The following is an 8366-nucleotide window of genomic DNA, read 5'->3' on the forward strand; positions in this document are numbered from 1 at the left end:
CTTCCTTCTTCCTTCCTCCCTCCCTCCCTCTCTGCCTTCCTCCTTCCATTCCTTCTATCTCTTCCTTCCTTCCTTCCTTCCTCCTTTTCTTTCTTTCTTTCTTTCTTTCTTTCTTTCTTTCTTTCTTTCTTTCTTTCTTTCTTTCTTTCTTTCTTTCTTTCTTTCTTTCTTTCTTTCTTTCTTTCTTTCTTTCTTTCTTTCCTCCTTCCTTTTTCTACTCCACATACTGACTAGATATTGATATAATCATATAATCTTTTGCTGTCTTTCTGTGGATCTTCAATAGTTTTCTGAAGTCATAGTTTGATTTGTCTGTGACCTTTACTGTGGTAAAAGCTTCAGCATATACTGTTGAGTGAAGTTTCAGAAATGTTTTTATACTATTAAATATTGCTGAAGTGTGCATTTGTTCATGATAATCATAGCATATATCAGCTTTTAAAAATAACTCTTTTTAGCGTATTTAGCCTATTAGTTAGACTTGTGTAATCACACTCAAGGAGGGCTTTTCAAAATTTCATTCTAATTATGTCCATTTCCTTCTCGTTTCCCCCCAATTCACAAGCATCCCTTTTCTCTCCTACTCCTCCCCCTCATTAAAAAAGAAAGAGAGAAAAACAAAACCCTTATAACAAATATGCATAGACAAACAAAAACAGATTCCCACACTGGCCGGGTCCAAAAATATACATATCACTTTGAAATGCCCATTTTACTTCCCAAAATCATTTGCAATAGTAGGCCCTTGAGTGATTGAGACAAATGATGATTTAAAAAAAAATCTGTGACTTAGAGAAGCATCCAGACTGGGGACAGACAGAGTCAGAAGACAAAGACTCTTAGGTGGCTGGTAGGGGGGAACGAGAGTTGATTGAATTCATGAAAAGTTCAGCCCACTGTTCTAAAATGGGGGGGAGGGGTGACTCAACCTGCTTAGTGAAAATTGTGTCAAAATGACTGGAGGTGAATTAGAGATTTAAAACCTTGGTGACTGTCATTTACCTGCATACATGCATACCATACAAGATGATGGATCCTTCTGTCAGGCAACAGGAAGAATGTGATTGGAGATTAAAACTCACCTTACCTCCTCAATGCCATGTGCAAATGGGCAATGGAGATATTTACACTGTAGAATTCCTATATTATAGTGAGAGAGGTGTTCTCATCATTCATCTGATTTAATGAGGTTCTGAATGCACCTTTTGGTGCATTGATAAATATCAGGATTTAGTCAGCAGCTAAATTAATTGACCAAACAACTGGAGTTTGGGATGATCATGAAAATGGCTATTCCCATTTCTGTCTATTTAGTCTGTAAGTGATGGAAGACCAGGAGATGGTGTGACTAAAAGTGGCAAAGCTGGGCTGGAGATGGAGGAGCATTTCATTTCTTTGACCAGCTAGGGAGTTGACTAAAGGAACGCAGGAGATCTCTTCTAATGTTTGAAATGTCAATATGTTCTCTGTTTGCTGACTTGCCAAGATTTGAGCAGATGAACTGGTCTGTGTGATGTGTTCCCTGAAATGCATCTTGTGTATTTAGGTATTTCAACAATGTAGTAAGGGAGGCCAGGCAGCAGTAAACAGCAGTAAATAAACCTAATTGGATATGAATTCCAAGTCTGACATGTTTATCTCCTTTCTTCTTTATCTTCTAATCTATTACATTTCTGTTTGTTATTTAGGTTTCAAGATGCCCTTTGGATGTATTTTGAAACTTCGTGGATAAAGTCCCATTTACATTTTGAAGACCACATTCCATTGTGATAAAATGTTAGAAATTCTGCTGTCTACTGGGAAAGGTTAGAGTATAAATTAGTGTAGCACCCTCTCTGGGGTCACTTTCTCAACTCACACTATCACTGGCAAGTTGAGTCTCCTGAGAGTGGTTGATTACTATGATTCAGGGTCCTAGGGGTAACCCTGAGGAGGTTTGGTTTCAAGCACTGTCACCCAGAAGACCCTACTAGCATGTTCCCATTAATATCAATTAACTGGGCTTCAATTCACTTTTATAAAAGGCATTTACTGAGAACTTGTGGTATGAATAGTTGATATAAAACATGCTCCCCAAATCAGTGGCACATTCTCCCTTTGAATAGGACCCTGGGGAGAGCACACTTATGGTACAATGATAGTGAGGCACCTGTGTAGAGAACATATATGGTAGAGAGGGATCCTCCCCTTCCAGGTACAGGAAGCCCCACCTTTTTTTCTTTTGGAGAGTCCTCATGAAGTTCATTTCAGATATGGAGCTGATGATGGATGAAGAGCTCCCATGTTCAGCTAAACTGGCTTCTTAAAGAACATGATTTTCTTACTTGACAGGTCTTTGGTCCAGCCTGATCCTCTGCTGGACTAAGCCACTTTTCTACTGGGTCATGCTGTGCTGTTGCTTCTGTTACTCTCTCTCCCCCATCTGCTTGAGTTTCAGGAAAGGAAAATATGCCAGCTGTACCCTAAAGTGTTCACAAGGTCGCTACTTAGACACACCCATCTCAAAGTAACTGCTCTGTTATTTCCCAATGGTGGGACCATAGGACCTCCCAAATTCACTAAATCTCTGCCTGGATATATCCACCCCAGAATACTCATTCCCCTAAGATCAGGAAAAAGAAACATCAAAGGCAGAGGGGACCATGTGCTCATAGCCACCATAGCTGAGTGGGAGATAGGACAACTGTCCTTTCCCCCACCTGGTAGCTCAAAACAGTCCTGTCTCACTTGCAACCACAAAAGGAAAAAAAAGACTGAGAGATGGGTGGGTTGCACTTTTTGTTTGCATACTTTGTTCCAGTTCAGCAACTCGTGAGTCATCATTTCTTCAGGCTCCACAACCAATTAAAAGACTTCATCATCACACCGTACCAACCTCTTATGGCTAGAAACCAGCTCTCTTAAATTTCCAAAATGGTTGGGTTGAAAGCAGGCAGAACATATCTATGAATGCTCTAAGAATTGAAATTCAGTGTGGAATATCTGTGCATACTTCAAGAACTGACTCCCCACTGGCCAGTCTATCCCTATTATACTAGGATTCCCCCACTATTTCCAGATTCAAGAGCCCACATCGTATATTGGAAAGTGAACAGGACTTGGAATCTCAAGGGATCTGTGTTTCTATGCTACCTCTGCCATATTCTTGTTATATGATGGTAGGCAAGTCCTTCAACTTCTTTGTTTTAGTTTATTATTATGGAGAAAATAATATTTCTAGTATCTATTGCACAGGGAGTTTGTATATGTAAGGGGTTTTATAAATCATAAAGTACTATATCAATGTCAGCTGCTGTTATTGTGGGCATGGGACAATGAAGCGTGTGTGGGAAAGGATCTGTGATCTGATTTATGGCTAAAGGACATGGGCAGCCCATTTGTGCCTAACTGATCCTTGGGTGTCTTTGTGACACTAACCCTAGAGAAGCCACTCGCTTAATAGGGTATAACAATTATGAAAAAGTTCTGATTCTTCCTGGTGATTCTGTGCTCTTTTAAGATTCATACAGGTCTGTTCTCCCTGGGATTTCCCATAAGGTGAGGAAGGGGGCTCTTTCTTGAAGCAAACACATGGCCATATGCTTGCCTAGGCAAGCCTGAGCCAGAACCATTGGTTTCTGGCTGCCTTTTTCTGCCTTGTTTTTCCCCCTGAACATAGGTCACTGAACAACAATCCTGTTAGAATTTTGTTTCCGTGTAATAAGGACTAGTCAATGAATACAGTCCCTAAGAGTATGTGCAAAGTACTACTAATGCAGTTCTTTACATGGCAGAAACTGGGGAATCTACTTCTGAGAGTTATTAAGATGTGAAATGGAAGTATCTTGGAGAAACTTCTTAGCACTCATAATTCTGTAACTTATTCCTGTTTGCTAACCACTTGATGTAGAGCAGCCTTTTTTATTGGCTGAAGTTGCTAAACTGGAATTGGGGACACCTTCAAAAGGCCTCTCTTGGCCTAGTTGGTCTCTTCACTTTCTTGGTTTGGCTTCATTTCTTTGGCTGACACCTTCACTAACAACATCTGGTAAAAAATAAGACTATAAGAGGAGAGGCCTTGGGTCCTCCACATTGAAGCTGACTTGTGGACAACTGAAAATGGATCCCAGTCCTTGCCTTGATTCTTTCATTTTAGGTGAAGAGTTTGGAGGGTATCACAATGAATTTCAAAAGATCAGAAGAGTGAGCCTGGGAATTCAGGACTCTAGGAGTTGGGTCCTTGCCAGATTTTGCAGTTTATCCAGCATAAATGCCCTTAGGAAGGAGGAGCAACCTTTAGCTATGTTGCATTTGAAAGTGAACTTTATGGAACCAATGCTATGTAGAACCTGTGCTAAGTCAGAGGCCAATATCCCCAGAGACTAAGTTTATATGGGGGAAACTGTGCTCTCCAGGTGTCAGGGAGGAGGAAATATTTGTACTTCTATTCTTGCTATATATTCTAAGTAAATACCCTATTGTAAAAGCCAATTGCTATTAATTGATTAAATGCAACTGGGTCATTGGTCACTCACTGGTGACTAACAGGTAATACAACTGGTGGGAACATCAGCCAATGGCATTAAAGAAAAATACCCTCAGGGATACCCCTAGAAGTTTGATGGGGAGAGAGATCCAGCCTGATTCTGGGATAATGAACTAGAAAAATACTGACTACACCAGCATCAGTGAAATTCAGCTCATGAGTGAAAATTTTGGAGTTCCTGAAATGGGGCTAATTTCCCAGTAGATGTTGAATGCTTCCTACTGCTATACCTCTTCTCCAAGGAGATTTTATTAGGAGAATGCTACAAATAAAAAGCGGCAAGAAAAACTCAATCCAGCTGGGCTGGCTGAGTGACTTGGACAGTATAGAATAGACAAGAATGGGGAATATCTGTTCAACAGTTCTGGAACTTGGGGTCCTATCTAAGACTCAACTTGGCAAGCCTATCGTGATCAGCACTGCTGGGTGCTCCAGTCTGAGCCACAATGGGCACTGAGGTGGGGAAGGGGAGAGATATGGGTTTCTTAATCTTTTTATATCATGGACCTCTCTTGAGAAGTCTGTGGACCTCTTCTCAGAAGAATGTTTTTAAATGCTTAAAATAAAATATAAGGATTACAAAGGGAACCAAATATATTGAAAGATAGTTTCAAAATATTTTTTAAAAACAAATTCACAGACCTGAGGTTAAGAATGTCTCCTCTAATTTTTGCAGAAAATCCAAAGGAGAACTGGCTTGAATGTGACTCAAAAGTGGACAGACCCTACAAGATGGGGGGAAGCAGAACTTTTCCATAGTTCTTATAACTATACAGTTGATGGCACAGTGGATAGAATACTGGACCTGTAGTCAAGAAGATCTGAGTTCAAATCTAGTCTCAGACACTTACTAGCTATGTCATCTTGGGCAAGCCATTTAACCTCTGTCTACCTCAGTTTCTTTAGCTGTAAAATTGGAATAATAATGGCACCTACCTCCAAGGATTTTGAAGATAAAATGAAACAATATTTGTTAAGCACTTAGCAAAGTGCCTGGAATGTAGTAGTCACTTAATAAATGCTAGTTTCCTTATTTTCTTCTTTTCTTCCTTCCTTCAGAGGGGTTGGATTCTCCTGGCTCAATCACCACCATTCATCTTTGACACATCCTCTAGTCACAGGGACACCCATAGACCAATCAGGAATAGATGGAATGCCTATGTCCTTTAGCCGATTTTCATTTATGTTCCATTGGATGGTTCCCACAACATTGTTCTAGTTTTTTGTCATTGTTATCATCATCGTCATCATAATCATCATTATCATCATCACTGTTTTCATAAGGAAGCCAGATTATAAAATCAGCAACTGTATTGAAAAGACAGCAGAATTCATTCACTTGTATGTTTATTCATATATTCATATAATGAATATCTACCACTATGTCAGGGACTAAGGGAGATACAAAATGAAAATCATCTATGATCCCTTTTTGTCCAGGAAAGTATAATTCAAAAATTACCTTGACTTACTTTAAGAAAAATCTTTAAGGGGTGGCCAGGTAGCACAGTGAGTAAGGGAGCCATCTCCAGTGTCGGGATGACCTGGGGATCGAATCCTGGGCTCAGACACTTAGCACCCACCCAGAAACACCTGGCTGTGTAACCTTGAGTAAGTTACTTAACCCCAATTGCTTTAAAAAAAAATCTTTAGATTTTCAGAGAAACATCTTACCTCCTATGTTCACCTACTTTACAAGTCCTGTCCATTCTACTGTTCATCACATATTGCATCTCCTTTATGACATCACCCCAATTTCAGGCTTCCATTAAACTAGCATGGACTATTGGAATACCCTCCTACCTGAAGGAGGCAACATGACAGTGGAAAGACCACTGGCTTTGGCGTCAGAGGATATGAGTTCAAATCCTTCCTAAAGCCACTTTATCTTCCTGGGCTTCAGTTTCCTATCTGTAGAATGAGAAAGTTGGATCACATGACTTCTGAGGTCCTTTCCAGCTCTAGATCCATGTCCCTAGACATCATGATGCCACCAGTTTCTTTCTGATACAAATTGTTTGGTGCATACTTCCAGATTAATCTTCCTGAATCATGGCTCTGGTATAATCACTAACCTATTTCAGAATCTCTCATATCTCCCTAATCTACATTAGAAAGTGAAGATGACTTCGGATAACATGAAAAACTCTTCATGCTCTGCCCCATCCCTTTACCATTCTAGTTTTGTCTAATCCAGCCCACACATCCTATATTCTAGCAGAACTAGAATATTGTGTTCTTGAACATATATCGTGCCTTTCTGATTCTATGCCTTCAGTCATGTTGTTTGCTCTCCCTAGTAGAATACCCTACTCCATCATTACCTATTGAAATCCTACCCATTCTTCAAAGTTTTGCCCCGGTGCTGTTTTTTTTTTTTAATGAACTCTTCCCCAATGCCCTACCCTTGCCCAATTGGAAGTCATCTTCTCTATCCCTGCCCTCATAGAACTTTGGACCTTCATATAATAATTAATATATTGTGCCTTAGTGAACTTACTGTTATACATTGTCTCCCTCCCTGATTAGGACACAAACTCTTTGGGAGCAGAGACCATGTCTTCTTCATCTTCATATTCCCTTTCATGTTTTGCACAATGTTTTGTACAATGCCAAAGTATGTACACAATATATGTTTGTTGAATTATACTGAATTAAGTTCATTATACTCTTTTGCTGAAGCATAATGAGAAATCTGTGCATTGCACAAATTTGCCCATACCATTTCAATACCCAGTCCACATTGACAAACCTGGACCTTAGGGGAAAACTGTTTTTCTTCCAAACAACTTACCCTGCCAGCTGCTAATCCCAATCCTCTCTACCTCTGGAAGATTAATTAAATAAAAATGATTAAGTTTACAGCTAGACAACTATATTTTTTGAGCATCTACCAGAAGAGTCTTTTCTGAGGGATAAAGAGCCCTCTTTTCAAATATTTGAGGAGATAAAACATAGACCTGCTTTCCCCCCAACATCTTCTTCCAATGCCAAATCATATGACGAAGCTGGCTGTGGTGCAACAGAACATATATGGGACTAGGGGCCAGAGGACCCAAATTATAATCCTAGCTAAACCTTTTACTATCTGTATTGAAAACCTTAAGAAAGTCAATTAAGCTTGATGGCCCTCAGTTTCCTCTTCAGTAAAATTATGGCCTGGGATTATATGAATTATAAATTCCCCTCTTTAAATCAATAAACCTATCATTTTGGGTTCTTGAAGGTTATTCCAGTGGAACTCAAGCTCTGGTAGGTCTAACACAGATGGAAAGGTCTGTCATCCAAGGAGTAGTCTCCCTAAGCTTGGAGAAACTTGTCAGGTAGTTTTTTTTCAGTCACAGCAACTTGTGAAGATTGTCTACTAAAGCATGGAGGAGCTATAAGTTGCAAATTATAAGAAATAACGGGTCCTTGAAGTACTGAGGAAATCATGTGGAAGAGAAATTAAAGGAGCAGAACTGAGATGGTGGAATAGAGGTAGAAACTCATCTGAACTCACCCAAATTCCCCTCCTAATCACTTTAAAATAATGCTTCAAATCTAATTCTAGAGTGGCAAACCAACAAAAGGTCAGGGTGAAACAATTTTCCAACCCAAGACAACTTAGGAGGTGGGCAGGACGGTCTATCTCACCAGGGTGGTGATTGGGCCCAGAGCACAGTGGAGTCCATACTGTGGCAACACCAGCAGCAGGCCTTGGAGGGGGTTGTAACAGCAGAGGCAGCAGCAGCTTCTGGAGCTCTCAGCCCACAGATGGTAAGGGGATCAGACAACTGATTTGAAAGAAATTACAGGGGACTTTTTCCTGGCACTTGGTTCAGGACCCTGTTGCATTGTC

The 8366-nt window shown here is 40.1% G+C and overlaps 1 long non-coding RNA gene across 1 annotated transcript in view; it reads left to right on the forward strand.

Moving 5' to 3' along the window:
* Nucleotides 1–5558, forward strand: part of LOC138152238 (uncharacterized) — a 22389-nt gene extending 16831 nt beyond the window's left edge. Inside the window, exons 3-4 of the long non-coding RNA XR_011166064.1 lie at nt 1689–1805; nt 5202–5558. This is a non-coding gene — a long non-coding RNA (uncharacterized lncRNA). The remainder of the gene's footprint in view (nt 1–1688; nt 1806–5201) is intronic.
* The last annotated feature ends 2808 nt before the right edge of the window (nt 5559–8366 follow it).

This window comes from Petaurus breviceps, unplaced genomic scaffold, assembly GCF_028583685.1.
Source record: "Petaurus breviceps papuanus isolate PSGF00001 unplaced genomic scaffold, PetGlider_PUasm1.0 90925, whole genome shotgun sequence".
NCBI lineage: Eukaryota > Metazoa > Chordata > Mammalia > Diprotodontia > Petauridae > Petaurus > Petaurus breviceps.